The sequence below is a fragment of the Chaetura pelagica genome, unplaced genomic scaffold (assembly GCF_000747805.2).
Source record: "Chaetura pelagica isolate M959 unplaced genomic scaffold, ChaPel_1.0 scaffold101, whole genome shotgun sequence".
Taxonomy (NCBI): domain Eukaryota; kingdom Metazoa; phylum Chordata; class Aves; order Apodiformes; family Apodidae; genus Chaetura; species Chaetura pelagica.
This window is the reverse complement of record NW_009952564.1, coordinates 1,272,125-1,293,126: the sequence shown is the minus strand read 5'-3', so window position 1 is coordinate 1,293,126 and position 21,002 is coordinate 1,272,125.

The following is a 21,002-nucleotide window of genomic DNA, read 5'->3' as shown; positions in this document are numbered from 1 at the left end:
ATACTCGGTTTTCAAGACAGTCCTACTGTTCTTAGCTTATAACCTAGGATTCACTGTGTAGCCTTCTGATGAGAAAGGAAGTAGTGATGGCACTGATTAGCTACAGACTTCAACCAAGCTTTTCAGATCTCCTCTTGCATTTTATGATCTCCTTGTGTGTGTACCATAACAGAGAGCCAAATAATTAAAAATATTTCTGCTTATTGTTTATTCATATTTGAACGCTTGTAAAACACATTTTAATCCAACTAAAACAGGGTAAGTAATTTGGGGGTGAACTTCTGGTTCACAGTCAAGGATGAAAATGCCTCCTGTTTTTTGTCTTTTCAGAGTTTTTAGGGAAAATTTATTATGCACAGAGATGTTTCTTCTTCCAGGTTTTCTAGGTAGTGATTCCAATAACTACCAGTGACTAGGTAGCGATTCCAGTGCATTTAGATTTGTCTTGATTGAAATGTCAGTATAAAAGTCTTGTGAGCTTTGCAGTTTTACTGAAAACAATCTATGGAGTTGTTTCCCCCCATACCCAACTTACCAAGCCACTTGCAAAATACAGCTGTAGGCTAACACATCAACATTCAAGCTGCATAAGTAAGATTTGCGATTAGCTCATGCTAATTGTTCTTGGTACATCGTTTTGTTCATAATATATTGATAGGATTCATAGAAAATACAGTATAAAAGGGACAGGAAAGAATATATTGAACTCTCTAACTAAAGTTTCATTTTAATGCTAATAATGTACTGTTTTAACTTTCAGAGAAATGATGGAAAGACTTCTTATCTTCCTCACTGTCTAGAAGAGATGGGCTTCTGCTGCCTATTAGAATCCCAGGGTAGGGAACTATTCATTAGGTAGAAACACTTCTAAAAATGTTGTCCTGTAAATACTGTGTGTGATGCAATATTGTAAATGGAAAACGTGGTATATTTATAACAGTGTTTTACTTCTGTAACACCGCTACCTCCTTTATTGTTATCTCAATAACTATAACTCATTAACCTCTTGTGAAAATTATGCATCTTGTCTGATGCATGCTCTGTGGACTATGAAACTTCTGCTTTGTCTTACCTTATGATTAAATCTGGATTCCCTGCATGAGCATTAAAAACAGTCTTGCATGTGTTTCCTTTCTGCTTTTCTTGACTTATTCAAAATTATCTACACAGCTTCATCCTTAATGCTCACTTCCAGCCATGCTCATGTCTGTTACTTTTATGCCTGTTTATTTCATATACCATGCTTCACTATTCTTTCTTCATAAAACAGCCTGAAAACTTAAATATCCTCTGTTTTCTTTAATTGCATGCAAGACCTTTGCACCAGCTTCTTAAACATGCTTCAACTTTCAATATTCCCTTTCTTGTTCATCTTACAGTCTTCCTGGAGAAAGTGTTATCTATTCTGTTTTTCTGTTCTATAACATGAAATAGAAATGAGGGAAGAAACATCAGGAAGAAACATGTCTTACTCACTAATGCATCTGAATGCCACAGGAATCTTCAAGGATCAAATTAGCTGTGCACTTTAGTAATTAGCTACTGGTACTAGTGAGTAGACAGCTATTTGACCTGCATTTGTAAATTTAAGAGAAACTCGTCTATGTCCTTAATTATAGTCCCTGTCCTAGCAGTGGGGGTAAAAATTAATAGCTGCAAGTTATTTGCCTTAATAAGGCAGCAAATAGTTCTTGTAGACAAGAAATTAGATGAGATGGACCAATGCCAAGAGGAAGATGCTGGATCAGACCATGTAGGCCAGTGTGGCATGAGGGATATAGCCTGTAATTGGCTATACCAGGAAAAACAAAAATTTAGCATCAACTTTCCATGGGATGGAATGGATTCACTACCATGTTAGTGAAGTATAGCTTCTTGTCATTTGTTCATAGCCAGTATAAATGTTATAAAATGTTGGACAGACACATGTATTTTAAGAAACTTTTTGTATTGTGAGAAATATGGGAAGTTGTGTTTCTCTTTTTCTAATGTTATTAGTTTATTTAAGGAGTAATCTGTCAGTTTTACCATACATTAAATTATTTATTTTTACTCTTAAAGTGATTGTTTTCATTCTTTAGCAGTTCCAGTCTTTCAGCTGTTTGAGTTGGAAAATAACCATTGGAATTCTAAATGCTGAGAGTTGTATGAAGAGTCTGTAGGTCACAACTGTACACTCAAATCTCTATTTGTTGTTGCTTGAGTTTTAACTGAGCTTGGGAAACAGCCTTGACCAAATTAGTAGTTCACATAAGAGTCATACTTGTGTCTAATGCTGACTCCATCTTGATTTGTAAGATTTAGCATTGGATGTAAGAACCATAATTTCTCTTGACCCAATATTCTATGCAGCACACAACTAGAAGAGGTATTCCTTCTGATTCCTGCACTGGGGAAGAATAAAATTAATAATTTGCATGATTTGTCCCAAAAGCAGAAGTCTATGAACATACCAGAAGAAAAGAAATAATTTGCCTTTGAGATCCTGCTTGATCTTATTGCTCTTACTAAGATGACTGAACCTGCCCTTGAACACTTCTTTGTCTTGATTCTAAGAACTGGAAAAGAATATAATGATTATGCCATTCTATGGTGATACATCTATGGGCGTTAGGAGTCAATAGACAAAAGAAGGAGGCAAGCATTCATTTTTTTTCCAGCTATCCTTCTCTGCCTCTGTACCTTTACCTGAACAATTTGCAGGGAAGGAGGAGTTGCAGCAAGATGTCATGATATTCAACAGAAAATATCTGACCTTGCAGTCTACCACCACTCAAGCATTGAACTCTCATTGAAGAAAATGTAAAAAATGACAAAATGGGTTTCTGGTTTTATATCTTTGAGGTAAATTGATCATGTAAAAGAAGATAACCAGGTGAATTATTTATACCCTCACCTCATCAAGTTAGATATTTTTTGTGAGTGCTTAATGTTAATTTTAGTGGAAGTGTAGGTAATAACTTTAGCGACTGAGACTCTGTTATAAAGGAAAAGAAGGGAGTTCTGGTAATTCAGCTTGTGGAGTGTACAACCAGCTCTCTAAAATCCTATGGCAGGCTGTGTAAAATCTGTGTAGCCAGTACAGACTTTAGGCAGATTCAGGTGCCTCCCACTGCAGTGGTTCTCCACCACTGCATGCTAGCATTCACCCCTGGGACTGCCCCCAGCACCAAAACCGCAGGTGGGCATTGCAAAGGCTCCACACCTTAAAGCCAGGGCTACAGCCCAGCCAGCAATCACACAGAAGCATAGAACTATTGAATGGTTTGGGCTGGAAGACACCTTAAAGAACATATAGTTCTAGCCCTCCCACTGTGAGCAAGGACACCTCCCACTAGACCAGGTTGCTCAAACTGGCCATCCAAACTGGCCTTTAATACTTCCAGGGAGGAGGCTTCCACAGCTTCTCTGGGCAACCTGTGCCAGTGTCTCACCACCCTCACAGTGAAGAATTTATTTCTAGAATCTAATTTAAATCTACCCTCTTTCAGCTTAAAAACATGCCTCTTCATCCTATCACTACATGCCCTACAAAGGAAGTTTTAAACTCAGGAAAACTGTTCTACATTTTCTTCCCACTTGTTTTATTACAAAAATGGAGGGAGCAAAGAAAAATGCTTAAGCAAGAACACAAGCACATAATCACCTTATGAGCTTTTGTGAGCAGTCAAGTAACTGCTTTCAATTCTATGCATGTGTGCAGAAGTACTGTTTGCAGAGGGGTGGTGGACTACGGGGAGGTTATGTTCTGGTATTGCAGAGAGCCAAAACTGAGACTGCAGCAGGAGTAAGCTGGAAGAGTTGTGCCACCGGGGCCACATCTGGGAGTCTTCTAACGAGAGGTGTGAAGTTATCATCTGTGCAGAATCAGGTTTCATAGCCTTCCAAGTGGCCAGAAGTTTGTTTTGTGTGCAGTCTTGCTTTTTATTTAATTCCAACTTCATTAAGACTTCACTCTAAGGTAAGTAGTATTACTTTAGGGGGGGAGAGCAATTTGGGAAATGAGTTATTCATATGAATTATACATTGTATAATGGCATGTATCAAGCAGTCCAGAGAAGCTTTGGAAAAGTGCACCTAACACAGGGACTATGATTTCATTTAAAACGCCAAAACACTAACCTTTTCCCAAAAAAACCCAACCAAACAAAAAAGCAGTGGTGTTTTTGCATTTTTAAAATTTCTATCAGTAATTCTGTAAGATCTCTTCTAAAAAAAAAAAAAAAAGACTGTAGAAGTCCAGAAGAATGTGCAGCCTGATTTGCTTCTAGTAATGAAGCACCTAAATTTCAATAGAGAAACATTGTCTGACAGCGGCAATTGCCACTGATTCATTTTGGTTGAATTGTAAAGTCCTGTCCATGTCTCTCTATGACAACCTTTTCCTGGACAGATTTGTCATTGGAAATGACTGGCAGTAAGCTTGGTAACATGAGAGAGAAGTTTATGTGGAGTCCTGACAGGAGAAGTAGGATAGTTAGCAAGGCTGCATAGTGCTGGCTTAAGCATTCAAGAAAAGAGTGCCTTGGGAGCAGGAAGTGTCCCTTTCTAAGTTATCAGGACAAAATCGTATTCATTGTGCTCTTCAGTGCAGGCAAAATCTTCCTTCCTCTTGCGCATGTTGACAAGTGCATATTCTGTCTGATTATGAGTGTTAATCACAGAGGCTTCATGTTTTACATCATGGCTGATAGTAGAGTACCAGAGGTCACTGGAATTCATAGAATCCTTGAGGGCTAAATGTTCCTGAGAGGAAGTGAAAGACAGAGAGTTATTAGCTTCAACATGATTATACTCTGAAGAAGTATGCAATGAGAACAGATGTGGTATAGCCCGTGTGCTTGTGCAGCTCATCACCACACACACAAGGGAGTACAATGGCACAATGGCAGGTAGGAGAACCAGGATCATCCACTGCCTCAAGTTCCCCCAGGGCTGTCCCAGGAAAGCCACCACCCCGGTGGTCCCACAGTGACATCTACCCAATGAGTGAATGGGAAGAGTTCTCCAGATCACATTACAGATGTGGTGGAGGAGGAAATACTGACGATATGGGGTATGTTATCATGTGAGAAGAGAGCATTTGGAGTTTGTTTACGCAGGATTTAATATGAGATGTTTCTGGGAAGAACCAAAGGGAGAGATCAGGGTGACTTTCTGTCCTGGTTTGAGCCAGGATGAAGCTAATTTGCCTTTTACTGATTTTTTTGCCGGGGCAGGGCTGGGGCAGGGCAACAAACAAACAACAAACAAACAAATGAAAGAAGGATAAAGGGAGGGCAAGAAGAGTCATAGCCACCTGTCACAGAGACAAGTAGGGTGCAGAGTGTGTGAGTCAACTGAAACCCCAAGTGTGTGGGTGTGCATGTGTCTGCAGGAGACACACTGTCCTGGAAGGGGTTCTGGACTCACAGGGGATTCAGTGGTGGCTGACCCCCTCCCTGGCAGCCTGCATCTAATGCTCTCCTTGAAAATGGAGGGAGGAGAAGAAAGAGCCGTTAGTGAAAAAGGAGGTAAGATTGTGTGGGTAAATGTCTTCCCAGATCTGTTTAGACTTGTCCCTTCTTTTGCCTCTTCAAGGTGTTTGCTAATGGGTCGTGGGTGACTGTGCATCTAAATAGCTAGCAGGATGACTCACTGAATCTAAAGGGATGGTGTGAACTGATTAAGTACTTGGAACCAGAAGTTAAAAAATTATTTGCTCTGCTCTTAATTTGAACCCACTGGGTAATAAAACCAGTGACTAAGTACAGGCTTTATAGTATAATTCTCTATTTTCTGTGGTAGTTGCAGTATTTTAAGTGCATGTTGCTGAGTTCGTGTTGACATGCTGTATGAAAGGTGGCTACCTTTCATACTCTCTAAGTGGAACAGAGGTCTCTGCTCCACTGGTTAATAAATCCAAAGGGTTCTCTTTTATTTTTTTAAATCTAGAAGTAAGAAATAGTTGTTACAACTTAATTCCTGCAAAATCTGTCTCAGATTTTCCCAGTTTATAAAAATCTTTTTGTCTGTTTGGATTCTGTTTTGTGTTAAAAATCTCCTGACCTTGAGGGCACCTCACTGGAAATAATTCCTGAGTTTTGAATTGAGGCTTTTTAAAATTTTGAGATTTAGAAATTCTAGAAGTTTTAAGGAGCAGAGCAATCAGGACAAAAGGAATTTCCTAACTATCCTCAGGGGCATGAGGCTCACCTCCCCTGTTTGGTATTGTAAACTGGGAGGGCAGCAGAATTTCTTCTAATGTGCCTGTGAAATTAGAAGAGTAGGCTCTGTATTTTCCTAAGTGACTGGCTACCAATCCACCGAGTGAAGTCTGGAATGCCTCTTTTCCCCTCCAACATTTAGTTCTTCCCAAGCCTTAATCACAGCCATGTTTTTCAAAAGTGTTCCAGTCTACCGGCTTTGAAAAACTGCTTTCATTGATCTTCTCTTATTAGCAGAGAGACTGGGTCATCCATGGTGCACGAGGAGCAAACATGAAGACTCTTGAGATGTTGTTTGAGTCTTTCATTACTCATAGGCCAAGGTTGATACTTGGAAGGGACAGCTCCCCAGTTGTGTAAACAACGTGTTCAGGATAGTCTTCAAACCACACTCTGGGGGTTTTGGGGCAGCAAAAACTCTCAAAACAAGACAGCTACTTGGCAGGTTCCCCATTACAGTTTCACCCCCTCCTCTTCTCCCACAGTCCACCCCACACTCACATGTGCAAACGATGAGCTCATTTAATCACATGTTTTTCTGTGTTGCCCACTCTCTTAAAATTTTTCTGCTAAACACCCACATATCTATTGGGCACCATCTTTAGTTTTACTGATGTCATCTTCATTTAAAAAAAACAAAACAGATGGGTTGGGCTTCTAAATGGTAGTGCTTTGTTCTGCAGTACATAGAGCTCCTGGTGATTGTTCATCTTTGGTGACTCAAGAGGCACCTTCACTAACCCGCTGCTAAAATGAACTATTTACAAAGCAGAGGCAGCAAACCACAAGCACTCAGCTGCTGTCTCTCGGAGCCCAGCATATTAACAGACAAGTACATGAGACTCTGAAATGCATCAGTTGAGAAGTGACTGCTCCTTCACCCCTGCCTCCGTGAGGATGAGATTGGGTAGAGGAACAGGGGACACACCAAGTTATATAGTTAACTCCTAAATTATTGGTGTGCAGTGCCAGAGCTCCTGAATCTAACTGCAAAGCGATCAACTGGGCAATGTCTTTCCTGCCTGTCCTCTCTTGCAGTGCAACCATTTGTTCCATTCTGATTTCTAAGAAACTAATTGTTCAACCTGGCAGTGCAGGTTTGTTTTCTTGAGGGTTTCTTTTTGTTGGTTGTTTTTTTTGGGGGGGGGTTGTTTTTGTGTGTGTTGTGGGAGTTTTTTTGGTTTTTTTTCTTTCCTTTTCTTCCTAGTAGAGGCAGTGGCTCACTGGAAATGGAAACCTTACTCTGTTCCAACAGAGATTTAGTCATTCCTTGACACAAGATTAACCCAAACTTTTAGGCCTCCAAGTATTAAATCTCCCCTTGTTTTTCAATTGAAGACTTCTTTTATTACTAAAACTTGTTGGCAATAGCCCAGTTAAACAGCTTTTTATTAGAAGTTGCTATGCTGAAACTGAAACTTTTTGTGGAAACACTCCAGTTTTGATGAAACTGTAGGCAAGTGAGGTTATGTTCATGAGCAGAAAGCTGAGGGGAGAAAGGAAGGAGGAGGAGGACAGAAAAATACCCCCGGAGGTAGAAATAGCCCAGTGGCTGGGAACACTTATCTAGGACATGATCAGGAGGTTCAACCTCCTCAATTGTTTGATTAAAGCAGGGTTACACTCAGCCTCTAAAATGACAGGTGAGTGCTGTGGTCTGTTTGCCACTGGCTGCCAGACAGTGGGCCTGTGTATCATTGTTATGGTTTACGTACATACATTTACTTCACACGTGGGCTTAAATTGAAGTTTTTCTGCATTCCAGGCAAATATGTGAATTGTTTCTCCTGCGGGAATATGATGAACACCTTGTCTTTCTGACCTATGGATGTTTTGGAGTCAATTGCCCCAGAGAGCTGCAAAAACATTAACTGTTAGTCCTTACCTGGACGATACTTGTCGGATGGCTGTTAGTCTGTGCTGGAGAAAGAAGAAAACACGTGTTTGTGTGATTGTCATTGTCAAATGACATTGTCAAATGTGATTGTCATTCTTTGGTGCAGTAGCATTATACAAGGACTTTCTGAAGCACAGGATTTACTCAGATTTAATTAGACTGAGCACAGGTGGTGCAAAAGGATGAGCTAGTGTGGCATTATTTAGGAACGAGTTGAATCTCTGAGGACTAAACAAATCTGGTGGGGTTTTAAGATTCATCTTTTATCTCATTTAGCATTTACTTACGCCATGCAGCACTGCTCATTGACCTTAATAAAACCTAGATGTGCAGCCATGTAGGGATATTTTTGTGGTTTGGTTGTTGTTTTGGGTTTTTTTAACTTAAATCAGTTTTACATGTCTTTTTCAGAAATGGCTGTTCTTGCTTGCTTGCTCTCTGCCTGTACTTTATGACCAATGCAGTCTTAATTTTGCCTGAGATCGCTAGCTGGGTGCTGGAGTGCAGAGGCACTACATCATATGCCTCATCCCCAACTGTGAGCTGGGTGTTTGTGTCCATGTGTTTGGCAGAAACAGAGTGACAAGAGCTTCTTGTTTGCTTCATCCTTGCTCACAGCTGTATTTTCATCTGCCTAGCTGGCAATTGAACTATTGGTTGTTCCTATGAAATTTCAGAGCTGAGCTTTTACTTTTGCCTAAGATAACAGGCTTTTCAAGTGTACTTCCTGACTGAAGGAGAGATGTCAGTCTCTCACTATTGAGTGAAAGCTGCCATCTTAGACAATTTGCAGTGTTTTAAAATATTATTGTGCTGCCCTCACACTGCCTTGAAATTGCCATGCACACAACTAAGAAGAAGCTGCAAATACTGCCATTTGTGAAAGTGGTAAAAGTGTCATACCATCTCTGCATGAATGGCTTTGCCCACTGATGGAAAAGGTAGCAGTCTGAATTAAAATGAAGACCTCATGATTCATGGGAACAGACGTGATCCCAGCTACTATGTGTCTTCCCTCTTTGCACGCTTAATATGGAGAACCTATTTTATTAGGAGAATATCTTATACTGATGCATGTTTAGAAAAAAACTCCTAAGCTGTGCTTTTCTATGGGGAATGCAGTCTGGAATGGGTCCAAATGCAGCTGTGTGCTGTGCTAGCTGCCCTCTTCCTTTCAGTACCTCTGCCTCTTTTGCAGGGGACAAACAAAGCAGAGGTGTAGCACAAGCATCATGCAGAGTAGGTATTCCCAGCTGTGGTTCAGGTGCTTGCAAGCCTTCGGGTTGGCTGTGGTGTGCAAAAAAGGCCAAATTCATCAGCCCAGGAGGCAGCTGCGAGGTGATGGCTGACGCAAGTGCGGCTTAGGAGGCTGGAGGAGACTGTTGCTCTCTCTTACTGTCTTCTCCAGAGACCAAAATAACCAAGAGAGACCCCAAATAATCCAGTGTAGTGGAGCAGCAAGAGGGCAGATAGACCCCGCTGGATGAAACATTTTCCCTGGCTGGGATGCAAAATGCCTGACCTATGGCTGCTGGCTATAGCCAGGCTCGTGCCTACCAGTTGCCTCTGCTGTAATGCTTTGTGGAGGACTTCCTTACATCATCACCTGGGAATGCCATGCTACCCCCACCTCCAGGGTGCTTGAAGAGTCTCTTTACTTACTTGCCTTGTGGGAGTATCTTTTTCTCTTGATGGGGATGAGCAATCTCCACCTAGGGTATGAAAATAAGGGTGGACAGGTTAGGTCTAGTGCTGGTTATTCCTTGCTTCCTACTGTCAACCCTCAGGTGCCCAACATTGTGTGGGAAAACTGCTCCAACAGCTTTTTTGACAAGTCACTTTATGCAGCTTCTCTGTCTCTGCCCTCTCAGCCTTTCCCCATGGTCCCGAGCTGGCAGTCCCAGGCAGGAGCAGAGGCTGCCCTAGGGAAGGAGAGACACAAAGCACAGGTCCACGGGTGCAGGGGTGTCAGGGACCAGCAGTTGATGGCAGGCATTACAGCATTTGGCTGTTCCTGCAAACTGCCTCTGTCACCCTGGAGAGCCCAGCACTAGCTCAGCAATGTCTATGATTTTGAGGATCCATCAGCCTTTCTGGGCTTGTTCATATTAAATGCCTCCAAACAGGTGAGTGAGCAGTAAATACTGGGAAGAGTTACGAGAGAAGCAGCACCGTCTTCTCCCCCTCAAGTTATGCACATCACCCTATGCTGTGGTGTGTCTGGGTGAACAATCAAAAGGAAGAGAAACATGGCAATTGTGCAACATGAATTGCAAACCTGCTGGTGAGCGGACAGGTCAGGTTTTGAAACATTTAATCTCCCTTAGCGAATAAACTTCGCTGTTTCAAGCAGAAGACTACTTCCAGGCTGAAGTAGTTCCCTTTGGCAACTTTAAGATCCTTTAAATTACATCTGAACTGCTCTTTTACCAAGTTTTTTGATAATAAGAGAATAAGAGTTAGTCTCACAGGAGTGTGCATCTTTGCTTATAGCTTTGTGCTTGTAAAACGCCTGTAATTTACAAACATTTTACATTGCAGTGTCGATATTCATGTGTTAGATTTATATACATATATAATAAAAATGTACTAAGGGACTGTAAAGCTCTCAAGTCATATGAAGTTGGGAGATGTGCCCAACTTGCCGGTGGAAGTGCATTATGAGTCAGTCTCTAATTACATATTTGCATATTCATTTTCTTTCCCATGACTGGAGGTACATAGATAATGTTACCATTTTTTGTTGCTGTCAGTACTTTCCTTGCTAAACATGTGATCTTAGATCTTAATTATTTCATATACTACCCAAGTTCGGTAATTAGCATGAAGTCATTTCTCTCTGCACATGCCCCTGTTGCTGTCAGAGTAGCAGAAATTTTGACAAATATTAGTGGATATTCTGAGTTCCTGATAAGAGTGAGAATTTAGGTTGCTTCTATTACAGCTAGGAATAAAGATAATCCCACCTCATTCCAGGTGGCCTACCTGGTTTTCTTTGAATGTATATAGCATTTTGCACACACAAAGTATAAATTCCCATACATCAGCTGAGGATGCCAGTGTGAATACTTCATGTAATTTGGCCCTAGAAGTGCTTTGAGATACGTTTTAAATAAAATATGTATGCATAATTTTTGTATATTTATAATACACACAATTCACATGAGGAGTGTATCTTAACTGTCAGTTATCACGAGTTTGATGTAAGTTGTTTTCTGATCATCTTGTTTATATGCAGTTGGGTTCTCATTTTTTATCTCTTGCTTAGATGGAAAGGTTGTTGGGCTCGGATAGCTCTTCCCCTGGACTGTCAAAAGATAAGTAACATATGTTCCTGTACAAATTAAACCTGTAAACTGCTGCACGACCCTTTGATAAAGTCATCTTATTTAGTCAATAATGTGTAATTCTGTGGGAAAATATGTCATGCAGTCTGAGAATTAAAAGCATTTTGCAGCATCTGCATCCTTGCTACAAACATGCTGGCTTTTTTGAGGTAGATGCCCAGCAGTTAGAGGAGAACCAGAATTGCCTGTGTTTGAAGAATTTTTGGGGGGTTTGGCTTTTATTGGGTTTTTTTGGAGGCAATTCTAAGTGTAGCTTTATCAGTGAAAATTCTCAGAAATAGTTCTGGCCAGCAGTCTCAAAAGAGGAGAAACGTGAGTCAATTATTAAAATAAAAACAAAGGCAGAATTCATTTTCTTTGTTTCTATAGTTTCACTTTGCTGTTCGCAGAGCAGCCCAATGAGCTGTTGTTCAGGCTCCAGAGGCTGTCATACTCAGGAAGTGGTTAAGCCAAATATAGAGGTGACACTAAAAAGTTAGCTCTCCAAACCGAGGGGATAAAGTAGCAAACGTGGGGATACATAACAAGAATAGCAGGTCAAGAAATTAAATGCAGAGGAGGCAGCAGGGTCTACAGGTAAATGGTGGGGTCTGAAATTGTTCAGCTCCTGGTTGCAACATTTTATCCCAGTAGCTGCAGGATTAAGCCACCTGCAGTTAAGAGCTTGAGTTTGTGTTAGATCCTCTTTGCACACCTGAAATTAAGTACACCTTAAGTCTGATTTTACTGCAAGCCCATCTGCCAAAATCCCAAGAAACAAGGTAATGGGTGCTGTTCCTGCCCCCAAAGGGGGACTTCCTGTGTGGAGATAGTGGGATGCTGCTGGTATGGTCTCACACACATCCACCTCTATAAGAGTCTATGCCAGCCTAACCTGCTTTCAGAAATACAACACTCCTCTGATCTGCTGTGGGACACAACAGCACTTCCCTTCAGGAGGGAGGATTCACTGGGGAGCTACTGCCGCTGTCATTTCCGTCTAACTTTTCTCCCTCAACAAGAGGTAACTGATCCAGCTTTTTCTTAAGCCTGACTAGGAGCCTGCCCTGTGCTGTGGAGCAGAGGAGCCCTTCCTAGCTGACCATCAGTCTTTGTCTCTCACGCTGCCTGGTGAGGAGCAACAGCCAGGGCTGAACCTCCAAAGCACCGGATCTTTGTCAAGATGCCAAGTCACTGCAGGAATGACAGTTTTCTGAAAAAAAACCCCAAAACAAAACAAAAAACCACCCATTCTTATCACTTCTCCATCCCTCTGAACTTCTGCAAAGTCTGTGATTTTTCAAAAAGACACAGTTTTATCAGCAATCAGGCAGCTGTGACTCAGGAGTGATCTGCTACACAACCCTCACTGTGAGCCAGCACTGATAATCGATAGGAGATGGAGCAAGATGAGCTGCAGCTTCTTTCTGCCCTGCTAGGGCAGCTAGTTTATACTTTCCCTGTATTACCTTTCCTGACACTGGTTTGTTAAGTAGGGTTTTTGAAAGTGAGGAAAGAGGGACAGGGCACAGGCTTTGACACAGCACTGCTGGTGCCACCTTTTCTGGCATCGGACCTTCCTCCCCTCTGATGGGGGATAAGGGTTTCACAGCCCCATCAACAGTGAGCAGGCAAATCTGCTTTATGAAAACTTTTCTCGCAGTTGACTGATTCCTGATGGTAAAAAGCAGTTAGGAATGTTTTCAAAAGAAGCAGAAGTCACATCCACTACTGTGATGCAAGCAAATGGGATTCTGCAGGCTTGGGAGAAAAGAACCTGGGGCTGAAACCCTATAGACACGTGAGATCATCACTGCTCAGTGCTGTAACTGACAATGACCCACCAACCTTACAAGGATTTTGTTGGCCTTGACTCAAACTGCTGCTGAGAGCAAGGCTTCCTGCTTTCGGGACTTTTACTCTTTCCATCATGGCCAGGTAAAGCTGTGTCACCATTTGACTCGTGTCCAACAGCAATGCTCTCAATCCTCTCCCCCTCCCACCCAGGTAGAGAAGCAGAGAGAGAAAAAGAGAGAGACTTGGCTGGATTGAAAACTAAACTACACAGCTTTAATTAAAACACTAATGAATGATATCAGAAAATATATACAATTATATACAGATATATTCAGATATATTCAGGTATGGGCAAAAACCTCTCACCTCCCCCCACCCCCAGCAACTCCCACAGCACTTCCCTCAGATGGGACAGTCCCGAGGAATCCGGGAGCTGCTGCTGAAGGAAGCTGAGAGTTATGAGGGTCAGGAGAGCTGGAGCCTAAGGGTCGACGGTGATGGATGGACAGAAGAGAGAAGGGGAGAAAAAAAGGAAGGAAGTTGTCCTCTATGATCTTCAACCTTCCGCCGAGCCTACATAGATATATGGAATGGAATATCTCTGGCCAATTTTGCTGTCTGTCTAACTCAGCCTCCCACGGGGGGGCCACAGATCTCCCCCGCAGTGTCTGAGCCAGCAGAGTGAAGGTGCAACCTTGAAGGCTCAGCAGTTGCAAAAACATTCCAGTGTCTTATCATCCTAGCAGAACACACAGTTGCTAGTTAAAAGAAAGCTCACTGAAGGAAAAAAAAAAATAAAATCAGCAAAAGTAAAACTGGCTTAATCCTGGCTCAAACCAGGACAAGCTGTCATGCTTTAAATATCTGGTCACAGACATGCAGGGAGGTGAGAGATGCACTCTCTTCAGAAACAAGCAGAACAATTAATTTTGGCAATTTAATGCCTCATCTGAGCTCCTTAAGACCAAGTAAACAGTCAGGGTACATACTCAGAGCTTACACAATTTTTCCTTTGATCTACTGAGAAGACAACGGGAAAGAGAGGGGATTTTCTTCTATGTGGGCCTTCAAGGAAATCCTCTGTACACAGTGTTTTTTTCTTTGTTTCTACTAAGAAGAGTGTTACCGGAGAGCCCTGATTACCATCCCACAAAAGTACAAAGGCTCCCGCAAAGAGCTAGGACAATATTTAGCAGAAGGAAGGTTGTGATGCAAATACCAAGCAAAGCAATGGTCAGAGAGGCTGGATGTCTGGTGGGACAGCTGCCCAACTCCTGCTACTCTGATGTGGTTTTGCCCTTTCCAGATGTCTTCACCTATGGATAGCCAGGTCAGGCAAAACTTCTCTATGTACCATCACACAGCAAGGTTGGATGGTGACAGAGCTGTGGCACTGTGGAGGGGTCCCCCAGCCTGCTTGGGACAGCCCCAGGAACCCTGTGCAATGCTGCCAGCTACAGTGCTGGCTCTCACCCACTTGTTGTCCAAGGATCTGCCTCTCACCTTCCCCCTTTCATAGTGTTTAAGCACATTGGCTTAGGCATCATTGAAAATCCCAAGTTAGTGCAAGATAGTATGTGAGTTGTTACGTGCCCAGAGCAAACGTCCTTCAAATCATGTTTGTGAAAGAAGTAATGGCTTGAGCCAGCTAGTTTTGTTGGAGGGCGTTCATGACTATTATTAAAAAATTTCCAGCTATATGATTTTATTTCACTGCTTCGTAACGTGCTGCTTCCAGTGCTCGAGCTTTCCTGCATGTCCTGTTCAGATGGGATAAACTAGAAATAAATTCAGAAATATCCCAGTGCTATAACATACCCAGGTAAGAGAAAAAAATCTAATACAATTTGCCCCTCTTTCAATCGATGACACTGAAAAGTGCTGTGCTGAACACTGGTGAATCCTCTGGAAGCCTTTGCCCCAGGGAGGACAGCAATGGCAGCCTGTTGGCCATATCAGACAGGCAGCCTAGCTGGTGTCCAGTACCACTGAGGAACCCTACACTGAGCATCTCTGGCACAGACAGTGCCAAAGACAACCTGCCTGTAAGGGGTGGCTTCCACTGAGCACCCTTCTCTGTCTTCACAACTCCTTAGGAGGCCATCTGTTCCTACCCGCTGTTGTACACAACTGTAGTATATTTACTTAAACCATGTATAAAATTTAAGTATGTTTAATATACTGAGCAACCTGGTTCCAGTGGGAGATGTCCCTGCCCATGCAGAGGGGTCAGAACTAGATGACCTTTAAGGTGCTTTCTAACCCAGACTGTTCTGTGATTGTATAAATTAATCTATGTACAGCATATATAAAATGTTGTCTTTATGAGACATGGTGCAACAGATACAAGTTGTCAAGGTGCACCTCTAAGTGTAGTTCTCCTACCTGGAAACCTGAAAGTATTCTCTGCTTCTTGTGTTCCTCACCTGTAGCACCCTTCCTCCCTTTAGCAGGCTCTCAATGCTGGGAGCCTACAGATGAAGTCACCTCTGTAAAAGCATCCTGAGGCAGTACTCTGACATACCAAGAACTGTATTGTTAATCTTAATTTGTTTGCTAAATTACCTTTGCTTAATCAAGAGTCTCCTCATGTTGTCTTAAGGCAACAGGGTTGCTTTGTGGGTTTTCTGTGATCCCTTAAAGCTGACTCATCACAGGTATAATTTGATCTGCGTGTTTTACAAAATCACTCTCTTAGCCCTCATGCTTAGTAATTAAATATAAAGAGGTAATGAACCTACCTTATATTTGGTAGGCAGTTCCCCATCCTTCCAGCGGATCTCTGCACGCTGAGGTAGCAGATTTTGGTGTGGTTTCCCTGCCGGCTGAACTGTTTTCTATACTGTGTGTGTTACAGAGCAAAACTGTGACCAAAGAGGCTCATTATCTCCCACACAGTACATGTATGCAGCACCCAGATATTGGCCACCTAAATAAACCACCCCAAAGCCTCCGCCATAGACAAGCAGTGACGATGGGGGTGGGAGAGGAAGAGGGGAGGAATGGATGAGTGATGCAGCTTCCTGGGGTGCTGGGGCAGGCAAAGGTGTGCTGCTGCTGGTGGCCTCCATGAAGTGACTAGCAGGTTGCAGTATAGACTCCCTCTAGGATCCCTCCACTGAAATAGCAACTTGGAGTGCTGTCAGCTAGAGGAAACCATCATGCTTTTCTGAGAAATGGTGTGACAAGATGAACGGTAAAAAAGAAACCCTTCAAATCCCAACAAAGCACAGCCTTTGCTATCAAAGCTTTCCAACGCAATCTGGTTTTACTTCCTCCTCTCCTTCTTGTTTCCTGAGCTACAAGGAAGACGAAAAATAGAAGAACCAGAAACACAATTTGCAGGGCTGGAGGTTCAGGTGTATGTTGTAATTCACGCCTTCTATTTGTGATACATGGCTGGGAGAAAAACGAAACAAAACAAAACTTTGCAAGACTTAAGGTGTCTGCAGCAATTTTACCAAAATGCAGAGATGAGAAGTGCCAGGTTCAGACAGTTACACAACATGTTCTGTCCCCTAGTAATACGTGCTTTTGCAGATAGACCGAGCTAGTTCTCAGCTAAGCATTCCATGCCCTCCTTTGCTGCTCTTTCACACTTGCTAGGCAATGCCACACAAGATTTCACTGCCAGCAGCCGCAATTTGCAGTCCTTTACCGCAGCCATTGGCAGTGTGGTAGCTGAGAGAGGGAGCCCGGTTTGGGAAGAGATCACAGTTCAAATACCTCCAAATCAAACACAACAAAGGATAAACAGCTGTGACCACATACAAACTACCGTTGTTCTTTCTGATCTAAAGCTTATACACAAATGTGACGCTTTCTCTGTAACCCTGCCCAAGTGAGCAACACCTGGTCCTGCAGCACCACTTGGCTACTGACTGTGCGTCCCACCACAGCTCATCCTGACCCAGAAGTGCAGGCTAGAGCATACATCAGTAGATGCAGCTACTGTCTTCATCCTGTTGTACTACAGGTTTCCAAATTCACACAAGACATAGAGGGCTTTGTCAGACACAGACACTACTTATGGGCATGTTATAAAATGTCAGGCTGGCTCAATTGCGTTTGACCAGCTGTTTCCAGAACAACAGTACCTTCTACTAGTACTGACGGACCAACCTACACATCACTAAAATTTATCGGTGGATGAAATAATCTCCCTCTCTTATGCCACACCCTGAGAGGGGCCATTGAACTCGGGAAGCCCCTGGGAGAGCAGAGAGGCCCAGCAGGGCTGGGCAGCTCTTTCAGGAGAGCATGACACACAGGGGGTGTTGCCGGGACCACCGTGCGCAGCCTTGGGGGTGGTTATAGATGAGAAGCTCAACATGAGCAGCCAGTGTGTACTGGAGCCCAGAGAGCAACTGCATCCTGGGCTGCATCAAAAGAGTGTGGCCGGCAGGGCCAGGGAGGGGATTCTACCCCTCTACTCTGCTCTGGTGAGACCCTAGCTGGAGCACTGGGTACAGCTCTGGTGCCCTCAGCACAAGAAGGGTATAGACCTGTTGGAGAGGGTTCAGAGAAGGGCCATCAAGATGATCAGATGGCTGGAGCACCTCTGCTATGAAGACAGGCTGAGGGACTTGGGACTGTTCAGCCTGGAGAAGAGAAGGCTCCAGGGAGACCTTATAGCAGCCTTCTAGTACTTGAAGGAGCTACAGGAAAGCTGGGGAGGGGCTTTTCATCAGAGAAAATAGTGATAGAACAAGGGGTAATGGTTTTAAACTGAGAGAGGGGAGATTTAGGTTAGATATTAGAAAGACATTTTTCACTGCAAGGGTGGTGAGGAATTGGAATGGGTTGCCCAGGGAGGTTGTTGATGCCCCATCCCTGGAGGTTTGTAAGAGCAAATTGGATGAGATTTTGAGACTGGTCTAGTGGTAGGGTTCCCTGCTCATGACAGGGAGGTTGGAATTTGGTAATCTTTAAGGTCCCTTCCAACCCTAATGATACTATGATTCTATTCTTTGATTCTATAAATCCTGCAACTACCCAGTTGTCAGCCTGGTTTGGAAGGTTGAAAAAACAGTGTTTTAGACTGACTGTAGGAGCAGGATTTACAATTGTGCCTCAGTGGCTCTGGTTTGCAACATTTTCCAGAAGTTCATCTATGATTTATCAATACCACTAGTCACTTGGACTGTGTGGAAATGTTGTCATTTAGTTAGTGACTGTGTGCAATTAATTCTTGTGTATATATATATTTATTTTTTTTACTGGAAACTGGAGTGACTATACCAGTGCAGCAGAAACAAAGGGAAGAACGTGAATCACTGCATTTTTCAAGCAGTGGTTACAGAACTATCTTCTGCCTAATTTGTTCCCAAGCTTTCACTTGCATTCTGGACAGTTCTCAGAAATGAAGCTGCTGTGTGACTGAAGCAGGAGAGCATGGGATCTGACTGACCAGCAAGGCAAAGGTCTGTAATCCACAAAAAACCTATGTAAAGACAAACAGATCAGGAAATGTCTGATTAAATGCACTTAAAGGTATGCTCACAAAACTGTAATAAGTTTTGGGGTTAATGAGTGGACCTCATATTCCTGCTTGTCTTATATTTAAAGTAAGGCATCAACTGCAGATGTCAGCTGGTCGCTGGAGGAAGGGGGGTCAGAAAGAGGTGCTGCAGGAGTTGGATGCACATGCAGATGCACATTCTGTGAGAGGAGGGCACCTGTGTGCCCAGGGTCTTTGTGGCATCAGGAGCTGTCAGGGGAGAGGCAGAGCCTGTAAGGAGTGGCCAGCATATGCAGCAATTTATTACCAAGTAAGTGATGACACAAACAACTTAAAGCCAACACATTTTTTCCAACTGCAAGAGCAGCTCCTTTCTCCTTTTCTGGCTGCTGTTGAGACTGAAGGTTTGGTCTTTAGTGAAAGGTGTTTGCTGTAGCAGCACTCAGGTTTTCAGGGTAGTCTGGAAAGGCTTCTAGATAAGAGAATTTTTCTGGCAAAAAGTAAAATGGTTAAAGCTAACAAGGACATTTCTTATTAACAGAAAATTACATCACCCAAGCTTGAAGTTATTAAAAGCAACTGCGGTTACTTTTGCGATCACTAAGTGGTGAAGTTCAGGACTTCATCAACAGTGTCTGCAAGCTTCTGTAAAGTTCTTCTGTTAAACTTTTATTTCAAAATTGTAGCCAAGCTAATGTGAGGACACGAGCAAAGCTTGGAATTAATCTTGACATCCCTGCATAAGTTACTCATATCCTGCTAGGAGGCTTTGGTGCAAAAGGATGTAGTTCTGAGAGGCTTGACAATGAAAAATGAAATGTTTTCTTGTCAATTTCCGTTTCAAGCTGACAGTTTCCCCTCTGACTTGGTCCAGGGCTTTGTTCCACAGCCTGGTGGAGTTATTTGCATAACAATAACTTTAAAATAATCTGGCAAACCTCACAGGAACCATTTTTCATCAATTTCTCTTTTTGGTGAGGCCAGAATGCCCTTCCAGAAATCTTGCAGAACACAACTATGGAAATCACTCAAAAAATGAAAATGACATATGATACCTCAAAGGAAAAAGACAAGAGTATGAAGCAATCACTGCTTGCAGAGTGATGGGAATTAATTATTATTAAATACTGAACCTACAGAAAAAGAACATCCAAAATGTTTCTTTAGAAAAACACTGATACTTGAGTGGTTTTTATTTTCAAATAATTAATTACCACTTGAGAGGAGAGAATGAGCTATGTATGTGTGAGTATGCCTGAGAGGTTTTTTTATCATGTTACGATTTGAGGCTGTTGTGTTCCCCAAAGTATAATTCAAGGTTAATTTGTGCAGCAATTCTACTAGAAGAAAATAAAATAAATAAATAAATAAATAAGTATTTCTAATGCAAGCATAGTCATTTGGAGTAGAAAGACTTTGTAGAAATGTAAGCCACCTAATCAGAAAGCAATGATCTGAAACTTAGTTTACCAGTACAAGTTTGGTTAACAAATGAGGTTTTACCACCCCATTTGTGAGAGACCGACAGGCTGAGGATTTTGTTGGTTTCAGCAATGTGGTCACAGCTGGCAGAAAAGGAGAAACCTAGGCATCAACATGACAAAGCAAAAAGGCCCAAAAACAATGGCTCAAACCAGCTGTGTGAGCTATTTTTCATAGAATCACAGAATGTTTTGGATTGGAAGGGACCTTAAAGATCATCTAGTTCCAACCCCCCTGTCATAGGCAGTGACACCTCCCACTATATCAGGTTGCTCAAAGCCTCATCCAACCTGGCCTTGAAGACTTCCAGGGAGAGGGCAGCCAAAACTCCTCTGGGCAACCTGTGCCAGGTTCTCACCACCATCACACTAAAGAATTTCTTCCTAGCCTAAATCTGCTCTCTTCCAATTTAAAGCCATTACCCCTTGTGTTGTCGCTACCTGCCCATATAAAAGTCCCTCCCCAGCTTTCCTGTAGGCCCCTTCAGCTCCTGGAAGGCCACTATAAGGTCTCTCCAGATTCTTCTCTTCTCCAGGCTGAACAACCACAATTCTCTCAGCTTGTCTTCATAGCAGAGGTGCTCCAGCCCTCTAATCATCTTTGTGGCCCTTCTGTGGACTCTCTCTAAGAGTTCCATGTCCTTGTTATGTTGAGGGCTCCATAACTGGACACAATACTCCAGGTTGGGTCTCATGAAAGCAGAGTGGAAGGGCAGAATCACATCCCACAAGCTGTTAGTCATCTCTTTTATGTAACATCAGGTGAAGGTGGAGAGGAAGAAGTGTTTCTGCAGGATGGCAGTCCTGTCTTTCTGAGGCACAGGGCTAGGGAAA